The sequence below is a fragment of the Triticum dicoccoides genome, chromosome 6B (genome assembly GCF_002162155.2).
Source record: "Triticum dicoccoides isolate Atlit2015 ecotype Zavitan chromosome 6B, WEW_v2.0, whole genome shotgun sequence".
Classification (NCBI taxonomy): domain Eukaryota; kingdom Viridiplantae; phylum Streptophyta; class Magnoliopsida; order Poales; family Poaceae; genus Triticum; species Triticum dicoccoides.
The window spans coordinates 561,355,520-561,378,609 of NC_041391.1; positions in this window are offsets into that span (position 1 = coordinate 561,355,520).

Sequence of the window (23,090 nt, forward strand, 5' to 3'; positions counted from 1 at the left end):
GAAGTTTGAGGTACACGATTTCCGAAGGTTTCTTGGTTATGTGTTGACGGGTGGATACAGCTGGATGTAGGTATTGTTAGTTTGGGTGAGATATATTGCTTCCCCTGTATCCCCAACACCAGATTGCATAACCAGAAAGTTTCAGGAGTTTTATAGGTGGGAATTCAAGTAGCTCTAGTTTTATCTTTCCAACAGACACATGATACGATATGGGATCTATCATATGTTTGTTTCCGGCTTATTCTGCAAGCCAAATCCTTTGTTTTGTTTTATTTGTGGTATTCGAGTTGCTTCGAAGTCAAGTGTTGAATCCATACCTTTCAAGCGGTGTTCTCATATTTCTATGGGAGTACTAATCCTTTTGATCATCGAGATGGTCATGTCAATTCTTTCGAACTGGTGCGCTTCTCTTTGAGATGATCCCATCATTCTCCCCATCCGCAAGATCAATTCTAAGTTTTCTCAACGGTGTTTGTTTCGTTCATCCCAAGCTGTCTTTGTTTTTCCCCGCCCTCCCACCCTTTTTCTTCAAGGACTCAGATTTCTTAATCATGTATCCTTTTATTCATGTGAAGTATCTTCACTCTTTTCAACCAATGTTCTTACCCGGTGATTATCATGAAGTTGGCCAGGAGTTTCAAGTTCGTCATTCTTTGTTATTTTCTTCTCCAGTGGTGTTAATTCAAGCTTTCGGTGTTGATCATATCCCTTTCCTCGTTTCAAATGTTTTTCCACATCGGTGCACCTCTTAATTGTTCACCTCTCTCTATTCTTATCCGGAGTGCTCAAGATATCTAAGAAGACTTGTGTTTTCATTCCTAATCTGTTCAAGATATCTCGAGGTTGTTATCTCTTTTGAATCATTTAATTCAACCGATGCAATCTCTCTTTAAAATCATTTCCAACGGTGTTTTCTTTTGAGTGGGCCCTAACCCACAGGTCTTTTCCCAGGATCTTACCGGACTCTTCGAATTATCAGGAGCGATTCTCAAATTCATTTCCAAGTGTGACGTAAGATTAGATTCCATCAGTTACATGCCTTCTCCAAGATCGCTTTCAAATTCTTCTCATTGTTGGCTCAACCCCTTCGCTTTCCATTCTACCAGAGTATCTCAGTAATTTTGGTGGTGTTTCCCGTCGTCAGTTGAAGATTGAAGAAGAGTTTTTCCTCTAAATCTTATCCGTTCTCTCAAGATTCATGGTTCTAGCTTGATGCCATCCTCTCATAATTGTTTTCGATTGTGAGAATTCTTTTCACCCATCCGGATCATTTCATGAGTTGTTTCCATTTCTTTCCTTCGAAGGCCATCATGTCATAACTCCTCATTCTCAACCTTCAGCTCTCGTTATCCAAATCTTACCGGTGCATTGCTCAAGTATTCTCTAATCAGCTCGTGATCTCTTCGTTCTCTTGTATCAAATTCCCTCAAGTATCTTCATTCGTTCTCTAATTCTTACCGATGATTCACCCTTTTACTTTGTTCGTTTTCAATTCTTATGGTGGTTCGTTCAAGATTTCTCTTCCTTCGTTATCATATCAATTCATTCGTTGTTTCAATCCTACCGGTGGTTCCTTGAAGATCTTCCTAAAGTTTGCGCCATATCTATCTTGATCCTTTTTACGAGAATAAGTAGTATGCCAAATCCATTGCTTGTCATCAATTTAATTTGATGAAGGATAAGCATGCAATAAATCTTATTCTTATTTCCTTGAGGTGACTCAATTCTTTTTACGGAGATTATTCATGATGAATAAATTCTTGATTACAAGTGATTCATCTTTCGTTCTGGAGTTGGTCATCATATCACATTCTCGGTTCGAGAGGCTTCATCTTTCTTTTCGGAGTTCCAACCGCTCTCAATTATCTCGTCGCAAAGCTCCATCAAAATCATTGCAAGGGTTCACCTTGTGTTTCCAACTTCTCTTTCTTTCTATCATCCTTTTATTATCGGAGTTCTTCTTTGAGGCTCTACATGGTGGTTCGTCAAGGATTCTTTTCATTCTTCAATTGTTCTTCAAGATTTCTCTCGAAGTTATGATCTGCCAAGCTTTACTCTGAAATAAACATGGTGCTCAACACATGTTTTGTTTTGAGGCGTTCAAGCATTCTTCATCTTGCATTCCGAAGTGCAATTCTCCCTATTTTATCTTCTGAGGTGGTGTTATGTCACTCTTGACTATTTCCTTCATGTTTCATGATTCACATGTTGTCAAGAATGAGATCTTTTCAACCCAGCAACTTCTTTGTTGGAGTATCTTGGGTTATATTTCACCTAAAGCCTTCCATTGGGAATGTTTCTATTTGTGGTGCTTATCAATAATCCAAGTTATCTCTCTATCCTCTCGGCGAAAGAAGTTTTCATCTCTTCTTTGATCTCAAACAAGCAATTGTTTTTCGTTAGTGGCAGAATTTCACCTCAAGTGTTGAGATGTTTCCATAAGCCCACTACAAACTTATTCTTTTCGTTGTTGGTCTTCCAACAACTTCGTTCTAACCTTCTTGCAAGGATGCTTTCCAAATTGAATTGTGGTAGGAGTTGTCATTTCCTTCTCCGTTCCCTTTATCACAACGATCTAGCTTCTATTCTTTCGTTTCGGAGTCATTGTGATGCTGCGCTCTTCACCCATCACCTCGTTTTGTCAAGATCATGTTCTTTTCATGCTTATCCATTTAACCGGAGTGTTGTGTCATCTCTTCAAGTTCTTTCATCTTATCAAGTTTTGCCTCTCTTTCCAACCTGAGTGCTGTCTGAAATACTTCTTACCCATTATGCCATTCTTTCAATAGTTCCGGAGGGAGTGTGTTGTTGATTTCATCAAGTATCTTCCCATCTTCTCAAGTTCATGTCCTATTCCTTCCATGTTCAACCGGAGTGCTGCCAAATTCTTCCTCTCTCATCTTGTTTTAACCGGAGTGGTTTTGAATTCTATCTTGTCCATTAAACTCCTGATTTGTGTCTTTGCAACCTCCAAGGTTCACATGGTGCCCCTTGTTTCTATTTTCTACCGCAGTGCTCTCAATTGTGTTCAACTCTGTTGTGTTCTTTCTTTCAACTTTTTAACCTCTCAAGGTTCATTGGTTTCACTCGTTTGTCAAAGAAGTAACTTAGTTTTACCGCTTATCTTCCTCTTCCTTTTCCCTCCGGTGCCATCCTAGATCTCGGGACGAGATCCTCTCGTAGTGGTGGAGTGGTGTAACGTCCCGAGACCGACGCTTCAGTTGCCCTTCCATTTATTTTAGTTGTTGACGTGTGTTTTTTATGTTTGTTGCATTATCATAATTGTTTTGCATATTTCATTCCTATATGTTATGCCATGATCATGTTGAGTGCCTTGTCATATATTTGCTTCTTGCACCATGCTCGTCTCACTTGTTATGTTGCATTGCACCCTTGTCATTTTACATTTCATCATGCTCATCATGTGGGTAGTATTCTTCATCTTGTGTGTGCATCAGCCCTTGATATCTCTCTCTCAAACCATGCCCTTGTATCATCACCTCTCCCTTCCTTCTTCCTTCATGTTTTTGCAAGTGACATTTTCCCTCTTCCATTAATGTTCATTTGTTTCCTGGTGATCTTACTTCATGCATTACACCTCTCTGTCAAATATCATACATTTTGGAGTTGTTTTGGTTGGATTGAAAAATGGCTCAAGTTTGAATTCAATTCAAACTTGAATTATTTTTCTATCTATAAAATTGCCAAGCCAATTTATAAAATGGTGCATAAATCCAGAATTCCCGAGATATTTGTACTCCAGCCTACTCCCTCTCCAAAGTCCCTGTGATTTTCTCTTTGTTTTCTGCCTGAAGAAATTCGAAGAAAATAAATTGAGGCAGGGAGAGAGAGCAGCAGTGCAGCCCAGCCACACCACAGCAGCCCAGCAGCAGCCACCTTAGCCCAGCCCGCGCCTGGCCTTTTCTCCTCTTCTCCCTGGTAAATTTTGCTCAATGCGCCCCGTCGGGCCCGCCTGTCATCCTCTCAACTCTCACTTTTCTTCCACCTCTAGTCGCTTTCCTCTCTCACGGTAAAACAGAGCACCACACCGCACATGGCCACCGTGGACGCCCGAGTTCCACGTCCGCCCTTCCCCCCTCCTATTTAACCCTCAACGCGATCCCCTAGGGTTCCCCTCTCCTCCTCGTTCCCTCCTCCGCGCCGCCGCTCGAGGGAGGTTCTCCCTCACGTCTTCCTGCTCCTGCCTCGAGTAGCCCCAAATGCCATGGCTGGCCAGGTAAGGAGCTCGCCGCCGTCCTGACGCCTCCCTTCGACCTCCGCGACGCCCACGAGAACCGCAGCGAGCCACTGGTTCCGTTCCGCTGCAAGGCAAGCCCAAGACCGCCTCCACGACGTCCTCTTCTTCCCCTTCGTCTTCTTCTTCTCGGATCAAAGCATTCGCCAAGGTGCCCAGGAGTTTCGCCAAGTTCCCCTTCATCCTCGACGTCCTCTGCATCGCCGAGGGACATCAAGGCCGCGACGCCCACATCCTGCTCTTCTTCCTCTGCTTCGTCTTCTTCAGGGACCGAGCGCCGTCGCCTCGATCAACGCCTCCGCCGTGTCCCCTTCGTCGCGTCCCCTCGTCCCCGAGTGCCCCTCGCGAGCCCCTGCTTCCTCGCGCTTCGTCGTCGTCCCGCTCATCCCAGCCTCCTATACGCTCCAGCCTCGCCGGAGATGAGTGCCCCGTCAACCCTCTCTCTTTTCCCCCTCTCCATCTCACCGTCTCTCTCTCTAATCTCTCCGCTCTCTCTTCCTTTGCCCACAGGAACCCCGTGAACGCAATGTTCAAGCTTCGCCTCGCTGTCGTTTTGCACCCGTTCCAGCCGGGAAACGGATGGATCCATCTTCCCCGTGTTCGCCCTCGCCGCCCCTGCGCTTCAAGTCCCTCGCCTCTGCTTGTCTCTGCATCACCATGAACCTGCTACTGCCATTGTTCTTCAGAACGAGCACACGAGCAGCGCACGCGTCGAACCGCTGCCATGCGCGTGGCCCAGATCCGCAGGAGGCTAGTGCGCCCGGCCAGCCCAACCGGCCTGCTCCACCGCGCCCTCCCGCGGGCCGCCTTCCCGACTGGGCCTTGGCCCATGGTGAGCACCAAATGCAGCCCCTCCTCTCTGTTCAGCCCAGCAGTGCACCAGATGCGGCCCGTGTTGTTTTTTTTTCTGCGCTGCGATTTTCTCTATTATCCAGTGAATTAATGTTTACGGAAAAGTCCCTAGAGTTCATGCATATAATAACTCCGCAACCGTGCATCATATGTAAATAATTTATATATGTAAAATGCTTAGAATTTTGTGTAGATTAATAATTTTCCACTTCCATCCATGTTAAAAATGTTTAAAATGCTATTTGATTAAATTTGCTTAAATGCCATGTTAAAATGATTTATTTCATAACTAAATAACCGTAGCTCCATTTTAAATAAACTTTATATGTAAATGGGGTGGAAAATGCCTAGTTTAACATGATGATATTACTTTGCATGTTTAACAACTCTAAAATTATGTAATAGGCAGAACAGTACCGAATCTAAAATATGCATATGGGGATTTTTCCGGAATTGTTGTTTGTTGTTCCGGCCTCATTTAAACTTGCCTAAATAGTTAGTTTTGTCATGCTTCACCTCTTGCCAGGTTAGCCAACATTTAAAATTGTTGAGTTCCTAACCGGGAGTGAACTAAATAATTGATGTGGTGTTTTGCATGTTGAGCTCCACTTAATTTGTAGGATTGTTTGTGCACTTTGCCATGCCATGCCTCATTAAACCGGACATGCATCATACTTGTTTGTGCATCATGCCATGCTTATGCTTTTTGGTTTACCATGTTGTTTGTTTCTTTCCGGTATTGCTTCTTAGTTCCGGTAATGTTGCGATTGTGAGGATTCGTTCGACTACGTCCGCTTGTCTTCTTCATGGACTCGTTCTTCTTCCTTGCGGGATTTCAAGCAAGATGACCGCTACCCTGGATCTCACTACTATCATTGCTATGCTAGTTACTTCGTTCTATCGCTATGCTGCGCTACCTATCACCTATTTATCAAGCCATCCCAAATTGCCATGTCAGCCTCTAACCTTTGACACCTTTCCTATGCAAACCATTGCTTGGCTATGTTACCGCTTTTGCTCAGCCCCTCGTATAGCGTTGTTAGTTGCAGGTGAAGTTGAAGATTTCTCCATGGTGGACAGGATTTTGGTTGGGATATCACAATATCTCTTATATTATTAATGCATCTATATATTTGGTAAAGGGTGGAAGGCTTGGCCTTTTGCCTGGTGTTTTGTTCCACTCTTGCCGCCCTAGTTTCCGTCATACCGGTGTTATGTTCCCGGATTTTGCGTTCCTTACGCGGTCGGGTGATTTATGGGACCCCCTTGACAGTTTGCTTTGAATAAAACTCCTCTAGCAAGGCCCAACATTGGTTTTACCATTTGCCTCACCACCACCTATCCCTTTCCCTTGGGTCGGCCAACCCGAGGGTCATCTTTATTTTAGCCCCCCCCCCCCCGGGCCAATGCATGTCTAAGTGTTGGTCCAAACCGAGCGATGTCCGGCGCCCCCTGGGCAACCAGGGTCTATGCCAACCCGACGTCTTGCTCTTTCGGTGTGCCTTGAGAACGAGATATGTGCAGCTCCTATCGGGATTTGTCGGCACAGCGGGAGGCTTTGCTGGTCTTGTTTTACCATTGTCGAAATGTCTTGTAAACCGGGATTCCGAGTCTGATCGGGTCTTCCTGGGAGAAGGTCTATTCCTTCGTTGATCGCGAGAGCTTGTCATGGGCTAAGTTGGGACACCCCTGCAGGGTATAATCTTTCAAAAGTCGTGCCTGCGGTTATAGGCAGATGGGAATTTGTTAATGTCCGGTTGTAGATAACTTGACACCAGATCCGAATTAAAACGCATCAACCGTGTGTGTAGCCGTGATGGTCTCTTTGCGGAGGAGTCCAGGAAGTGAAATCGGTTTCTGGGTTATGTTTTACGTAAGTAGGAGTTCAGGATCACTTCTTGATCATTGCTAGTTGACGACCGTTCTGCTTGCTCTCTTCCCGCTCTTGTTTGCGTATGTTAGCCACCATATATGCTTAGTCGCTGCTGCAGCCTCACCACTTTACCCCTTCCTTTCCCTTTAAGCTTTGCTAGTCTTGATACTCATGGTAATGGGATTGCTGAGTCCTCGTGGCTCACAGATTACTACAACAACAGTTGCAGGTACAGGTTTTGCGATGATCATGACGCGAGAGCGATGCTTGCTTGCGTTGAGTTCTTCTTCTACTTCTTCTTTGATCAGGGATAGGTTCCAGGTCGGCAGCCTGGGCTAGCAGGGTGGATGTCGTTTGAGTTTTTGTTTGTGTTTCATCCGTAGTCGGATGATGCTCTGATGTATTGTGATGTTGTATTCATGTGGCATTGTATGCCTTATGTATGTATCCCCATCTATTATGTAATGTTGATGTAATGATATCCACCTTGCAAAAGCGTTTCAATATGCGGGTCTATCCTTGGTGGGACCTTCGAGTTCCTTTTGGATAGGGTCGCATATTGGGCGTGACACATGACACCTCTCCGGCTTAGGAGAACCCTTTGCCCGGCTTCCGCGCTCTGCGCCTTGAGTCCAACCACCCGCTGCCAGATAAATTAACTGTTGTTGAACGTCTGTCACTTGCTCCCACCATTAGAAGAATCAAAGCTCTTCTAGGAAATGGCTTGGACGGCATCGACTTAGTCCGAGTTTGGGTTACATGGGGAGTGCCTCCGTTAAGCCGCCGACCCGGTTTAATGTGCACTTACTCCGGTGAGAAGGATGACCCAATTCGTCATAGCCTCGATGACTTACCAGAAGATGTGGTGGAAGCCACGACCCAATCATTGTTTAAAGAAGGAACGGTGATAAGTAATGACTTTGGCTATTTCCCTTCTCCAAGAAGAACCCGGCCCCTGCTGTGAGTCACCAACCTCTGATGAATACTTTTTACTACATTATGTCTTGCTTTTACTCATAACCTCTTATCATTTTTCACAGGCTGATGATAACTTCTGGAAGGTCAAATATAACCATGAAGCAGCCAAACAAGCCAGAGCGGCCAAAAGAGCTGAAAGAAAAGCCGCCAATGCAAGAACTTCAAGGAAGAAGAAACCAAGCGCTTCAGATTTACTCAAATTGGATGACACTTCTGATGATGAAGAAGAGGTAATCCTTTAACTCTCTTGACTCCTTTGTCATTATTTTATTGACACTCTATCTTTTCAGGAAGACACAGGGAACAGCCGAGCTGCCGAGGAAGAGGTAACTATAATTTCCTCCGACTCCGAGCTTCTGCCGCGTCAGAAAATTTGAAGAGTAACCTAGAAAGTAAGATTTTCACATCCTTTGGCTTACCAAGATCCTCAATTTCTTTTGAAGCAACAGCAGTTTGAAAGCCGGAGGCAGACCCAGAACATAAAGGATGTAGAGCTCTCCTCCGGCTTACCTGACGTAACCAGGAATTGTCGGAATGAGGTTATCTCCGATTTACGTTTTGTTTTACCTTTGGCAGGTTACTTCCGCCAACCTCTCAATTCAGCTAACTCCAATTATTAGGATACCTCTCCTTCTTGCAGCGAGTCTATGCAATCTAACACGCCGGCCTTCAAAACTGCCCCGGGTAATGTGACTTTGTTTTCCTTAGGCTTTACCTTACTCATACTTTTGTATTCATCCTTCTACCTTTGTTGGCAGTATGCAAGTGAAGCCCAGTAAGAGGGCAAAGAAGAATAAGCCGTCCCAAGAACCGGTCGTGGCTAAACCGGAGCTTGGTACATCTGCTCCTGACAGTTCCACCCGTCAGCCACCGCCTGAACCAGCTTCTGATATTCCGGTGCCAACCTCTGAACCGCCCGCCGAAGATACTCTCAACAGTTCTGATAACCTAGAGGCTCCTAGCCCAGTCAAGACAAATGACCCGGAAGTTGAGATTCTGAGGTCTCAGTTTGTTGAACCAGGGCGGCCCACTGTCCTTGCCAAATGCTCTGCTAAGGAGGAAATTACTGAACGCCGAAAGGCCAAGCTGGACATTACTGATTATACTCACTTAAGCATTGGCGACACAGTCTCAGGCTATCTGAATCAAGTGCAGAACAGTCGTGACCTAGAAATTGACATGGTAAAACAGATACAGCACAAATCTGAGGTATAATTTATGCTATTTTCCTGATTCTTACTTACTGTATCAACCCCCAAGTCTATTGCTTATGAATAAATATGTTGTAGACTTTAGAAAACTGCTTACTCCTGCTCTGTCCAGTTCAAAAGATATTTAACCCGGTTGCAACATGATGCGTTGAACTTGCGTTGTACATTAGCCCCCAAGTGCCAAGTACCTTTGCTTGCAAAGTGCTTGGTACTTAATGTCATCTTACCATATTTCTTAGCATAAATCAGCCTTGGTAAAAAAATTCTTCAGCATGCATTAGCCCCCAAGTGCCAAGCATCTTTGCTTGCAAAGTGCTTGGGACTTAATGTTACCTTGCTATGATTCTGATTATAACCCAGTATCAATGCAGGCCAGCATAAGTAAATTTGAATCGGAAATTAATTATCTGAAAAGTCGCCTGACAGCTCAAGAGCTTGAAATCCAAAAATCCAACTCCAAGTTTGAATTCAGCGTCTCTGAACAAGAGAAATTGAAGAAGGAGTTTGAGGCAGAAAAGAAAACCTGGTCTGATGAGAAGGCTTCACTGGTGACTCGAGCCGAAACAGCAAAGGCATCACTTGCAAAAGCAACAACCGAGCTGTCCGACTTAAAGCGCCAGATATCTCAAATGGTCTCGGCCATCTTTGGTAAGTTACTATACATAACCTCAAACATATTAATCCTTCCTTTGATGACTTGTAATCGTTATCTCCAGCTCACCTTATGTTTGTGAACGCAGGCCCAGAAGCACAAACCTTAAGCAAATTATGTTGATCAAGTTGAAAGCGGTTTACACTCTAGTGGAGCAGCTATACACCGAGTCACAACGTGCTTTGGCTATTGTAGCTTTGTCAAATACCACTCCCCACCTCCTACAAGATGTGTTGAAGTGTCTCGCTGTGCTACCTCAGCAGATCCAGGATTTAAGGCAGGCGTCCGCAAGAGCCAGAGCCGTAGCCACATTGAGCCGGGCAAAGGCATGGATGCCAGAACTAGACCCGACCGACCTCGCTCTTGGATACCGAGTTTGAAAGAGGATGGTACCGTTTTTGACGATCAAGATTTCACCGCCTGTGTCAAAGTCATACGTCCTGTGGTGACCCTCATTGGGAACGACACTGACCTTACCAAATATTTGCCGGGTTATGACAGTGAGAACCGGAGAATTCCAAACACTCCATATGATTATGTCAGCCTGATCCCTCCAATTCGTAAGAATACTTTTTCCCCTGAAGTGGACCCAGCCGGGTTAATAGATGATGAAGCTGAACTTGAAGCTTTGAGCGGCATTGACTGGGCCTCGTCAACTTTCCAGGACAAAGCAGCCGACGGAGAAGCGGAGAAGGATGAAACGGAGCACTCAATCCCGCCAAAGGAGTGAAACGCCAGGCGTCTATGACTTTTCAAAACAATGCTTCATTATTCAGACTCGGGGAGTCTTGTAATAGGGCAGAAAAAACCTCTTCGATTTTGTCATGCCTTCGCGCATGTTTATGGCGCTTAATACTTTCGTAAGCCGCCATCGCTATATATAGTTCCAGCTTATATTGATCTTTTTATCTCCTTGATGTCAAAATTGCTTTCCTTATCTTGCCTGCGATGCTTTTGATGATCTCGCCTGTTTATGTGACCTTCATCATGCTGATAAACTCAACTCCTGAAGGTCGGAACATATAATGTTACCCGACACTTAATAACCTGGGGTGATCAATATTAAGCCGAAATAACAAAAAACCATCTCATAGTGCTTTCAAGAAGGTCTCAAGATAGCCAAGTAATTCAAACTTATAAAGTATAATGAATAACAACATTCAAAGGCTTCTGATTCGAATACGATCAGTAAAACCGTTCCAAAGGGGTTAAGCTAAGATTCGTAAACGATCATATAGCCCCCAGTGGCTTTGGCGATGCCAATCAAGTGGGTATCTACAGCTATGTTCTCTTTGGTTCCAATACGACCTATGTTTGAATAGAAAGCCCCCAAGTGACCATAAAAGTTGTTTAATGACGCTGATTCGAATATGATCCATGTCAGACCCAAAGGGGTTAAGCTATGATTCAAATATGATCAAGAAGCCCCCAAGTGGGTTTGGCAGTATGCCAATCAGGTGGGTATCGACAACTATGTTCTCTTTTGTTCGAATACGACCTATGTTTGAACAGGAAGCCCCCAAGTGATCATGGCTAGATTCAGATATGATCATAAGCCGGACCAAAGGAAAAGCCGGATTCAGATATGACCCGCTCCCTGTTGGTTGTTTCCACCATCTCACAAAAAAGACATATAGAATTTTGAGGGTAAAGAAAAGGACAGAGGTCCTGCTTTATTACTTTATAATATATACATTGTCAAAATATATACATCTTGAAAGCCGGTGTCTTAAGTATAGTAAGGTCGAAGATGGGCTATATTCCACGGCCGGTGGGTCTCCTCCTCCGACTTACGTGAGTCTTTGTGCTCTCGAATATAAATGAGGTAGTACGACCCATTGTTCAGATTCTTGCTGACCACAAAGGGTCCTTCCCAAGGAGGGGATAGCTTGTGCATATTAGACTGATCCTGGATGAGCCGAAGCACTAAGTCGCCTTCCTGAAAGGTTCTGCTTCTAACCCGGCGGTTGTGATAGCGACTGAGGGAGTCCTGGATTAGGGGGTGTCCGGATGATCGGACTATGACCTTTGCCCGGACTCCCGGACTATGAAGATACAAGATTGAAGACTTCGTTCCATGTCCGGATGGGACTTTCCTTGGCGTGGAAGGCAAGCTTGGCGATACAGATATGTAGATCTCCTCCCATTGTAACCGACTCTGTGTAACCCTAGCCCTCTCTGGTGTCTATATAAACCAGAGGGTTTTAGTCCGTAGGACGAACAACAATCATACCATAGGCTAGCTTCTAGGGTTTAGCCTCTCTGATCTCGTGGTAGATCTACTCTTGTACTACCCATATCATCAATATTAATTAAGAAGGAGTAGGGTTTTACCTCCATCGAGAGGGCCCGAACCTGGGTAAAAACATCGTGTCCCCTGTCTCCTGTTACCATCCGCCTAGACGCACAGTTCAGGACCCCCTACCCGAGATCCGCCGGTTTTGACACCGACATTGGTGCTTTCATTGAGAGTTCCTCTGTGTCGTCTTCTTTAGGCCCGATGGCTCCTCCGATCATCAACAATGACGCGGTCCAGGGTGAGACTTTTCTCCCCGGACAGATCTTCGTATTCGGCGGCTTTGCACTGCAAGCCAATTCGCTTGGCCATCTGGAGCAGATCGAAAGCTACGCCCTGGCCATCAGGTCAGATTTGGAAGCTTGAACTACATAGCCGACATCTGTGGAGACTTGATCTTCGACGGATTCGAGCCACGGCCGGGCGCGCCGCACTGTCGCGATGGGCATGATCTAGCTCTGCCGTCGAACAGTGCCCAAGAGGCCGCCCCGGTGTCCGCTCCGACCCTTAGTTCGGAGCCGACTGCGCCAATCGAGGACGAATGGCTAGACACCGCCTCGGGGGCTGAAACCTCTACGGCGATCGAGCCGAACACCAGTCTTGTCCTTTGCGAAGCTCGCGACTCCAAGGTGCCAGACTCCTCTCCGGACTCCGATCCTTCCGCGCCCCTGCTGATCGAATCCGATTGGGCGTCGATCATGGAGTTCGCCGCCGCGGACATCTTTCAGCATTCGCCCTTTGGCGACATTCTGAATTCACTAAAGTCTCTCTCCTTATCAGGAGAGCCCTGGCCGGACTATGGTCAACAAGGATGGGATGCGGACGACGAAGAAATTCAAAGCCCACCCACCGCCCACTTAATAGCCACTGTCGATGACTTAACCGACATGCTCGATTTCGACTCCGAAGACATCGACGGTATGGACGACGATGCAGGAGACGACCAAGACCCAGCGCCTCTAGGGCACTGGAAGGCCACCTCGTCATACGACATATACATGGTGGACACCCCAAAAGAAGGGAATGGCGATGGAACAACGGAGGACGACCCCTCCAAGAAGCAGCCTAAGCGCCGGCGTCAGCGGCGCCGCTCTAAATCCCGCCAAAGCAAAAACGGTGATTCCGGCACGGGAGATAATAACACCCTGGACAGTGCCGAAGACAACCCCCTCCAGCAGGATTCAGCACAGGAGGATGGAGAAGCCATCCCTCATGAGAGAGCGGCAGACAGGGAGGTCAAGGATGATAACTACATGCCTCCCTTCGAAGACGAGGCAAGCCTCGAAGATGACGAATTTGTCGTGCCTGAGGATCTCGTCGAACAAGAGCGTTTCAAACGCAGGCTTATGGCCACAACAAGCAGCCTCAAGAAAAAACAACAGCAGCTTAGAGCTGACCAAGACTTGCTAGCCAACCGATGGACTGAAGTCCTTGCGGCCTAAGAGTATGAACTCGAATGCCCCTCCAAGAGCTACCCGAAGCGCATGCTACTACCCTGATTATAGGAGGAAGCACCTAAACCTACATCACCAACGCACGACGCGGCCGACCGGCCACCTCGTGGCCACGACAGAGAGGCCTCTCGGCCATCGATTCAAGCCTCACCCCGGCGCCGCTATACCAAGGCACGGGGAAACACGCCGGACCTGCGAGACATATTGGAGGACAAGGCAAGGCAAAAAAGATCGATCTACGGATCGCGTGGGCGCCCCACGGCACGTGCCGATAACCGTCATGCCGGACATAGCAAATACGGCCAGACTGAACACAGCAGACAAAGCTCATTTGAGCTACGTCGTGATATAGCCTAGTACAGAGGCGTCGCACACCCACTATGCTTCACAAATGAAGTAATGGATCATCAAATCCCCGAGGGTTTTAAACCCGTAAACATCGAATCATACGATGGCACAACAGATCCTGCGGTATGGATTGAGGATTATCTCCTTCATATCCACATGGCCCGCGGTGATGATCTACATTCTATCAAATACCTCCCACTCAAGGCTAAAGGACCAGCTCGGCATTGGCTTAACAGCTTGCCAGCATAGTCAATTGGTTGCGGGGAGGACCTGGAAGCCGCATTCCTTGACAACTTCCAGGGCACCTATGTGCGACCACCAGACGTTGATGACCTAAGCCACATCATTCAGCAGCCAGAGGAATCGTCCAGACAATTCTGGACACGGTTCTTAACCAAGAAAAATCAAATAGTCGACTGTCCAGACACAGAGGCCCTCGCAGCCTTCAAACATAACATCCATGACGAATGGCTTGCCCGTCACCTAGGACAGGAAAAGCCAAAATCCATGGAAGCCCTCACAACACTCATGACCCGCGTTTGCACGGGAGAAGACAGCTGGCTAGCCCGTAGTAATAACATGACCAAGAGCCTTGGTAATTCGGATACCAAGGACAACAATGGTAGGTCGCGTCGCAACAAACACAAGCGCCGCATTAACGGCGACAATACGGAGGATACGGCAGTTAACGCCGGACTCCGAGGCTCTAAACCCGGTCATCGGAAAAAGCCATTCAAAAGAAGTACTCTGGGCCCGTCCAATTTGGACCGAATACTCGATCGCTTGTGCCAGATACACGACACCCCCAAAAAACCAGCCAATCACACCAATAGGGACTGTTGGGTGTTCAAGCAGGCAGGCAAGTTAAGCGCCGAAAACAGAGACAAGCGGCTGCATAGCGATGACGAGGAGGAACCCCTACCGCCGAACAATAGGGGACAGAAGGCCTTTCCCCCACAAGTGCGGACGGTGAACATGATATACGCAACCCACATCCCTAAAAGGGAACGGAAGCGTGCACTCAGGGACGTATATGCGTTGGAGCCAGTCGCCCCAAAGTTCAACCCATGGTCCTCCTGCCTGATCACCTTCGATCGAAGGGACCACCCCACTAGCATCCGCCATGGCGGATTCGCCGCATTGGTTCTAGACCCAATCATTGACTGGATTTCACCTCACTAGAGTCCTTATGGACGGCGGCAGTAGCCTGAACCTGCTTTATCAGGATACAGTGCGAAAAATGGGCATAGATCCCTCAAGGATTAAACCCACAAAGACGACCTTTAAAGGCGTCATACCAGGTGTAGAGGCCAACTGTACAGGCTCAGTTACACTAGAAGTGGTCTTCGGATCCCTGGATAATTTCTGAAGCGAGGATTTAATCTTCGACATAGTCCCGTTCCGCAGTGGCTATCACGCCCTGCTCGTACGAACTGCATTTGCAAAGTTCAATGTGGTGCCGCACTACGCATACCTCAAGATCAAGATGTCAGGCCCTCAAGGAGTCATTACGGTCAATGGAATCACCGAACTCTCTCTCCAAACAGAGGAGCATACGGCGGCCCTCGCGGCGGAAGTACAAAGTAGCCTCTCAAGGCAATTCTCCAGTCCGACTATTACACGTCCGGACACCATCAAGCGCGCCCGGAGTAACCTACAACAAGATCGCCTGGCACGTTCCGTGCAAGTGTAGCAGTGCGACCCCAACCCCAGCCCTCGCAAAATTGCGAAACCAGTGCTACGCGTACATAATTACGCTCTAGAAATACCATGGGCATAAGGGGAGGGGCACAACCACGGCACGCCCAAAATGCGGCTCAACCGCACTAGGGGCTCCCGATTTTGTCATTTATTTTTTCTTACTTTCAGGACTCCATTCTCCGGAAGGCCTGTCCGGCAGTACAATTGTCGAACACATGATGCAACATCCAGGGAGGCAGCAAGCCACGTCGAATGTCCAGGTGGTCTCTTTAACGAGCTAAATACCTGTCTTACATAAAGTCTCGCAGCTTGCCCCTGGAGGGGGACATATCAAATGATCCCATCTCTTGCTTATCGCACTATTTGTATCGTTCTGCTTTCACAACAGCCTTTTAATAAATAATACATAGCTCTTGTCTATTATTGCATTCCTTTTTTATGTAAGTATGTTCAGTAACGACATCGTGCAACCATACACTTTGGTACGACCAATACACCAGGGGCTTAAGTACCCCAGAATATGGTGTGAGAAGTCCGAACACTCTCACGAGTGCGGCACCCCGAACTTATAGCATTATATGCATCGGCTCTGAATCATGTCTTGGGTCAATAGTTGGGTTTGCCCAGCTCCCATGGTTTGGTACCTTACGTTCCGTTATATCGGCTAAGGTAGCGCTGGGAGAACTACTGCGATTGTGCCCCAGTTGAGCTGGGTTAAGCACCTCAGTAGAGAAAGCTAAAACTGACCGTCATGATAAGGCGAGAGCCGGTCGTTGTTCGAGAGGTTTTCGAGTCCCTAAAGACTTATGCCGCTTAGAGCGAGGAGCTAGCTTTGTCCGGCCTAGGCCTGGATAGCGCCCCGAACTCGGTCTTCCGAATACTAGGGGCTTGGCGGAAATTTAAAATTATATAATTCTATGGCTAAGTGAGAGTGATAAAGCATTATAGTCCGATTGCCTTGTTCGTTGTGTTGAGCGCCTCCCTCGTAGGACCCAAGAATGGGAACAAGAGCGCTCAGGTTTATCCCGAACACCCCAGCACTCATGGCATGGGGGCAGAAGCCGACGACTCGCATCTCTCAGATTTAATAAACGGCCGCACAGAAGGTATTCAAAAAGGGTTGCTTAGCGCATATGAACAAGTTTTCAGCGCATAGGATAAACACGAGCGAGTTTACTCAAAAATTAAATCCTTGGAACATTCGTTCGCCACAAGGCGGGTGTCGGTGACAAAACCGGCGGATCTCGGGTAGGGGGTCCCGAACTGTGCGTCTAGGCGGATGGTAACAAGAGACAAGGGACACGATGTTTTTACCCAGGTTCGGGCCCTCTCGATGGAGGTAAAACCCTACTCCTGCTTGATTAATATTAATGATATGGGTAGTACAAGAGTAGATCTACCACGAGATCGGAGTGGCTAAACCCTAGAATCTAGCCTATGGTATGATTGTTGTTCGTCCTACGGACTAAAACTCTCCGGTTTATATAGACACCGGAGAGGGCTAGGGTTACACAGAGTCGGTTACAATGGGAGGAGATCTTCATATCGTATCGCCAAGCTTGCCTTCCAAGCCAAGGAAAGTCCCATTCGGACACGGGACGGAGTCTTCAATCTTGTATCTTCATATTCCGGGAGTCCGGCCAAAGGTCTTAGTCCGGCCATCCGGACACCCCCTAATCCAGGACTCCCTCAGTAGCCCCTGAACCAGGCTTCAATGACGACGAGTCCGGCGCGCAAGTTGTCTTCGGCATTGCAAGGCAGGTTCCTCCTCCGAATATTTCATAGAAGATGTTGAACACCAGAGTAGTGTCCGGCTCTGCAAAATAAGTTCCACATTCCTTCGTAGAGAGAATAATATTTGCATCAATCGGATCTGCTGACGTATTCCGTGGCGTGACATCATGCCACAACCAGGCTTTTTATTCATTTTATTGTTCCACCTCAGCGTGTTTAGCGAGGCGGTTTCCCTGGCACGTCTTGTCAAAGCAGAGATCGTGTCCCCTTATTCCGAGATTCTCATCAATACGGGTGTGGGTAACCCAACCGCGCCATTAACCATGGCGCTTGGGGGATAAGCGAGTTTTATTAGGCCGGTGGGGAGCTCGTAGATTTGGCCGCCCATATAAGGGGATAAGAATCTGCCTTTTCCATTCACGCCCTCTTCCTCCTCTGCTTATCCATCTCCGCGCGCTCGAGCTCCAGCGCCCAAGCCCGCACTTCCCACCTCAACCTACTCCAACCATGTCAGGAGCGGGAGGTAGATGGATGGCCTCCTCCATCACGGAGGGACAAATCAAAAAGCTGAGGAAGGCCGGATACTTGTCCGGTGACATCGCGCACCGGCTTCCAGATGAGGGGCAACTCATCCCCACCCCTGGGCCCCATGAGAGGGTTGTTTTTCTTCCCCATTTCCTCCATGGACTAGGTTTTCCTCTCCACCTGTTCGACCGAGGGCTCATGTTCTACTACGGCCTGGACTTCCACGACCTGGATCCGAACTTCATCCTCAATATCTCGGCGTTTATCGTCGTGTGTGAGGCCTTCCTCCGCATCCAGCCTCACTTTGGCCTATGGCTGAAGATCTTCAGCGTCAAGCCGAAGGTAGTGGGCGGGCGCCAAGTGGAGTGCGGAGGCGCCATGGTGGGCAAAATAGCCAACGTCACATGGCTCGTGGGCGCCTTCGTAGAGACCATCAAAGGGTGGCAATCGGGGTGGTTCTATATCACCGAGCCGCATGACCCTAAATGGGCAGCGGCCCCCGAGTTCCGATCTGGTATCCCCACACGGCTCACATCTTGGAAGGAGACGGGCCTGTCGTGGGGTAGTTCGGCAGAATTGACCGGACTTCAAACCTGCATCAAAGACCTGATCGGCAGGAAGGTTAAACTCGTCAACGTTGTCCAGGTCATGCTCTTCCGCCGGATTCTCCCGTGTCAACGACGGGCTTTTAGCTTGTGAGAGTTCGACCCGGCCCAGCACCAGACTCTGTCCCGGCTCTTCGACACAAAGCATGGGGACGCCTGGAAGGTGCTATTCAAGAGCTCCGAGGTCTTCCCTCCCGTCACCGAGGATCGCGGATTCTGCGCCGAGAGCCAAGCGAGCGTGGTGAGCTTAATTTTCCCTTTACGGGGTATTTATTTTTCACAATTTGATTCTATGCGGGATCTAAACTCCCATCTCCTTAACAGGACTGGCAGAAAAAGGCCGGACAGATCAACTGTCCGGCTCCCTTGCCCGAAGACCCAGTGGATGCCCACTTGACGAAGCTGCTGGTCCCGGCACCTCATGTGGTGCCGGAGAAGAAGGCCAAGAAGAAGGCCACGGGGACTCGAAAGAGTTCCCGACGTCTGGTGGTGTCGGATTCATCGCCCGACAGCCCCGAAGCACCCTCTGCCTCTAAGGACGAGGAGGAGGAAGAAGAAGAAGCCTCTCCCCCCCCCCCCAACGGGGGAAGGAAAGAAAAGGAAAGCCGCCCCAACTGGGGAGGCCAGAGGGTTCAAGAAAGGGAGAACCCTTCTTCCGGACTACACCTCCGACGCCGAAGACGGCGGGGAGGAATGGCCATCCAGGGTCAAGCCCCTGGCAAAATCGTAAGTATCCGGTCATCTGAATAACTTATGACGCCCCTCCATTATTTGGCATTTTCTGACACCGAATTTTGATCACGTAGTCAGCCCAAGGCCTAGCTCGACAATTCAATGAGCGGCTCCTTGGATTCATCGGATGTGAATAGCGCTTCACTTCCGACGGCCTCCTCCCCTCTCCCTACGGACGACGCCGAGGTGGGGTCCCAAAAGGGACTAAACCAGGAGGAGGTAGTCCTGGTGGCGCCACAGGGCGACCTTCCGGACTCTAGGCCCAAAGGGGGTAAAGCTTCGGAGGGATCTAAGTCCGGCCCCGGGCCAGACACTGTTCCAGAACCATCAGCGGTTCCGGAGTCCGACAGGCGGCGCCTTCATAAGAAGGGCAAGCCTGCGACACCGATGACTTCCGTCCACCCAGAGGCGCCGGACAATTTGCTGCAGGCGCTTAACGGCGCCTCCATCAACGAGGAACACCGCACTGTTATGAGTGCGGTGATTCAGAAAGTTCAGTCCGCCAAGGGTGGCTTGACGGAAGCCTACACAAGCCTGTTAACGGGCTTTGAGGTATGTGTTCAAAAACATATATAAAAAATGTTACCGCATAGACAGTAGCCCCTGATGCTTAGTTCGGTGTTCAGAAAGAAAAGCCGAACTGAGTATCTTAAAAGAAATACGCAGGAGTCTAATAGAAATATGTCAATATGGGAATGCAGGCTGCGCTACTGACCTCTGCCGCACTGACTGCGGAGGTTAATGCCTTGAAGGAAAGCCTCGAGCGGTCCAAGAGTGAGCTCGGCCGTGCCAAGAAGCAGCTCGAGGATAAAGAGGGTATGTAGCACCTCCTGTAAATGTATATAGAAATACTTGGTTGCATAATAATAACAGGACCAACGTTAATGTTGCAGGAGCCGCGACCGAGGTGGCGACCCTGAAAGAGGTGGTTTCGAAGGCCGAAAAGAGTGTGGCCTTGGAGCGCACCGAGCGAAAGAAGTAGGAGGCGCGGGTGACGGAGGTGCGGCAAGAGCTCCAGGCTCTCGTGGAAAAACACGAGAGTTTGGAGCATGACTCAAAGACTCGAGAGTCCGAGCTTGCCTTGGATCTTGATAGTGCCAAGACCGCTAAGGCCGAAGCCCAGAAGACCCTTCAGGAGATCGAGGCGATGAAGAAGATAGCGGCGGGTAAGGCATTCTTTATGCAAAGCAAAAATATAAAAGTTAATTATCTGCTACTTACCCGAATCCGAAGCTCTCCAGGAGCGTTCGCCGATCTACCCCGTAGTGTGTCTGATGCCGCCGCATACTACCGAGCCGAAGAGGGGAGCTCGACGGAAAAAGTGTTCTGGTCTCAGTATGCTGAGGCCGAACATCCGGTGCCCCTGAGCGACCAACTGAAGCAGCTGGTTGAGCTCCACAAGGTGGTCGAACAGGCCATGAAGGGCCTCATAGCTCGGCTGTGGCCTGGAGAAGCCATGCCTGGGAGCTACTTCGGTCTGGGGCGGCGGCTGGTGGACACGTGTCCGTGGATTGAGGTCATCAAGCGCTCCGCTTGTATTGAAGGTGCCCGTTGGGCCCTTGCCCGTGCTAAGGTGCACTGGGGCAAGCTAGACGCGGAGAAGCTGTTGACGGACGCGCCACCGCCGGGCAAGGAGTATCGTACGCCCGAGATGTATTACAATGGCGTTCTGAAGGGTGCCCGCCGCATAGCGGATGAGTGCTCCAAAGATGTAATTTTTGAGTGAACTCGCATTTGTTATCCTGTACGCTGAAGCTTTGTTCATATGCATTAAGCAACGCTTGTTAATTTAAAATATTACCTTCTGTGCGGCCGTTTATCAAATCTGAGAGATGCAAGTCATCGGCTTCGACCCCCATGTCACGAGTGCTGGGGTGTTCGGGATAAACCTGAGCGCTCTTGTTCCCATTCTTGGGTCCATCTAGGGAGGCGTTCAGCACAGCGAACCAGGTCGTCGGACTTATAATGCTTTATCACTCTCACTTAGCCATAGAATTCTATAATTTTAAATTTCGGCGAAGCCCCTAGTATTCGGAAGACCGAGTTCGGGGCTCTATCCACGCCTAGGCCGGATAAGTCCGGTTCCTCGCTTGAAGCGGCATAAGTCTTTAAGGACTCGAAAAAACCTCGTGAACAGCGACCGGTCTCTCAAACTATCATGACAGTCAGTTTTAGCTTTCTCTACTGAGGTGTTAACCCATCTCAACTGGGGCACAATCGCAGTAGTTCTCCCAGCGCTACCTTAGCCAACAACGCGGAACGTAAGGTACCAAAACATGGGAGCCGGGCAAACCCAACTATTGATCAAAGACATGATTCGGAGCCGATGCATATAGTGCTATAAGTTTGGGGTGCCGCACTTGTTAGAGTGTTCGGTCTTCTCACACCGCGTTATGGGGTGTTGTAAGCCCCTGGTGTATTATCCGTGCCAAAGTGTACGGTTGCATAGTGTCATGACTGAACATGTTTGCATATAAAAATAGATAAGTACAATAATAGGTAAGAGTTATGTATTGTTGATTAAAAAAGAGCTGCTGTGAGAGCAGAATGATACAAAAAGTGCGGTAAGCAAGAGATGGGAGCATTTGACATATTCCCCTTCAGGGGCAAGCTGCAGGATTGTAAGAGAAGCAGGTATTAAACTCATTATAGAGACCACCTTGACTTTTGACGTAGCTTGCTTCCTCCCTGGCTATTGCATCATTTGTTCGGCGATAGTATTGTCGGACAGGCCTTCCAAATAGTTGGGTCCTGAAAGTGTGTAAAAAAGGGAAACGGCGAAATAGGGAGCCCCCTAGTGCGGTTAAGCCGCATTCTGGGCGTGCCGTTGTTGTGCCCCTCCCCTTATGCCCATGGTATCTCTAAGGTGTAATTATGTACGAGTGGTACCAGCATTGCCGTTTGGCGAGGGCTGGGGTCGGGGCCGCACTGCTATGCTTGCTCGGAACGTGCCAGTCGGATTTGTTGTAGGCTACTTCGGGCTCGCTTGACGTTGTCCGGACGTTTGGCGCCTGTATTAGAGAACTGCCTTGAGAGGCTACTCTATACTTCCACCGCCAGGGCCGCCGTGTGCTCCTCCGTTTGGAGAGAGCGTTCTGTGTTTCCATTTACCGTGATGACTCCGCGAGGTCCTGGCATCTTGAGCTTGAGATATGCGTAATGCGGCACCGCATTGAATTTTGCAAATGCGGTTCGTCCGAGCAGGGCGTGATAGCCGCTGCAGAATGGGACTATGTCGAAGATTAAGTCCTCGCTCCGGAATTTATCCGGTGATCCGAAGACCACCTCGAGTGTGACCGAGCCTCTACAGCTGGCTTCGACCCCTGGTATGACACCTTTGAAGGTTGTCTTTGTGGGTTTAATCCTTGAAGGATCGATGCCCATTTTTTGCAATGTGTCCTGGTAAAGCAGGTTCAGGCTACTGCCGCCGTCCATTAGGACTCTGGTAAGGTGAAATCCGTCGATAATAGGGTCTAGGACCAGTGCGGCGAATCTGCCATGATGGATGCTGGTGGGATGGTCCCGTCGATCAAAAGTGATCGGGCAGGAGGACCATGGGTTGAACTTTGGGGCGGCTGGCTCCAGCGCATAGACGTCCTTGAGAGCACGCTTCCGCTCCCTTTTGGGGATGTGGGTTGCGTATATCATATTCACCGTCCAAACTTGCGGGGGAAATCCCTTCTGTCCTTTGTTGTTCGGCGGCCGGGGCCCCTCCTCGTCATCGCTATGTAGCCCCTTATCTCTGGTCTCGGCACTTGTCTTGCCTGCCTGCTTGAACACCCAACAATCCCTGTTGGTGTGATTGGCTGGCTGTTCGGGGGTGCCATGTATCTGGCACGAGCGATCAAGTATCCGGTCTCAGCTGGATGGGCCC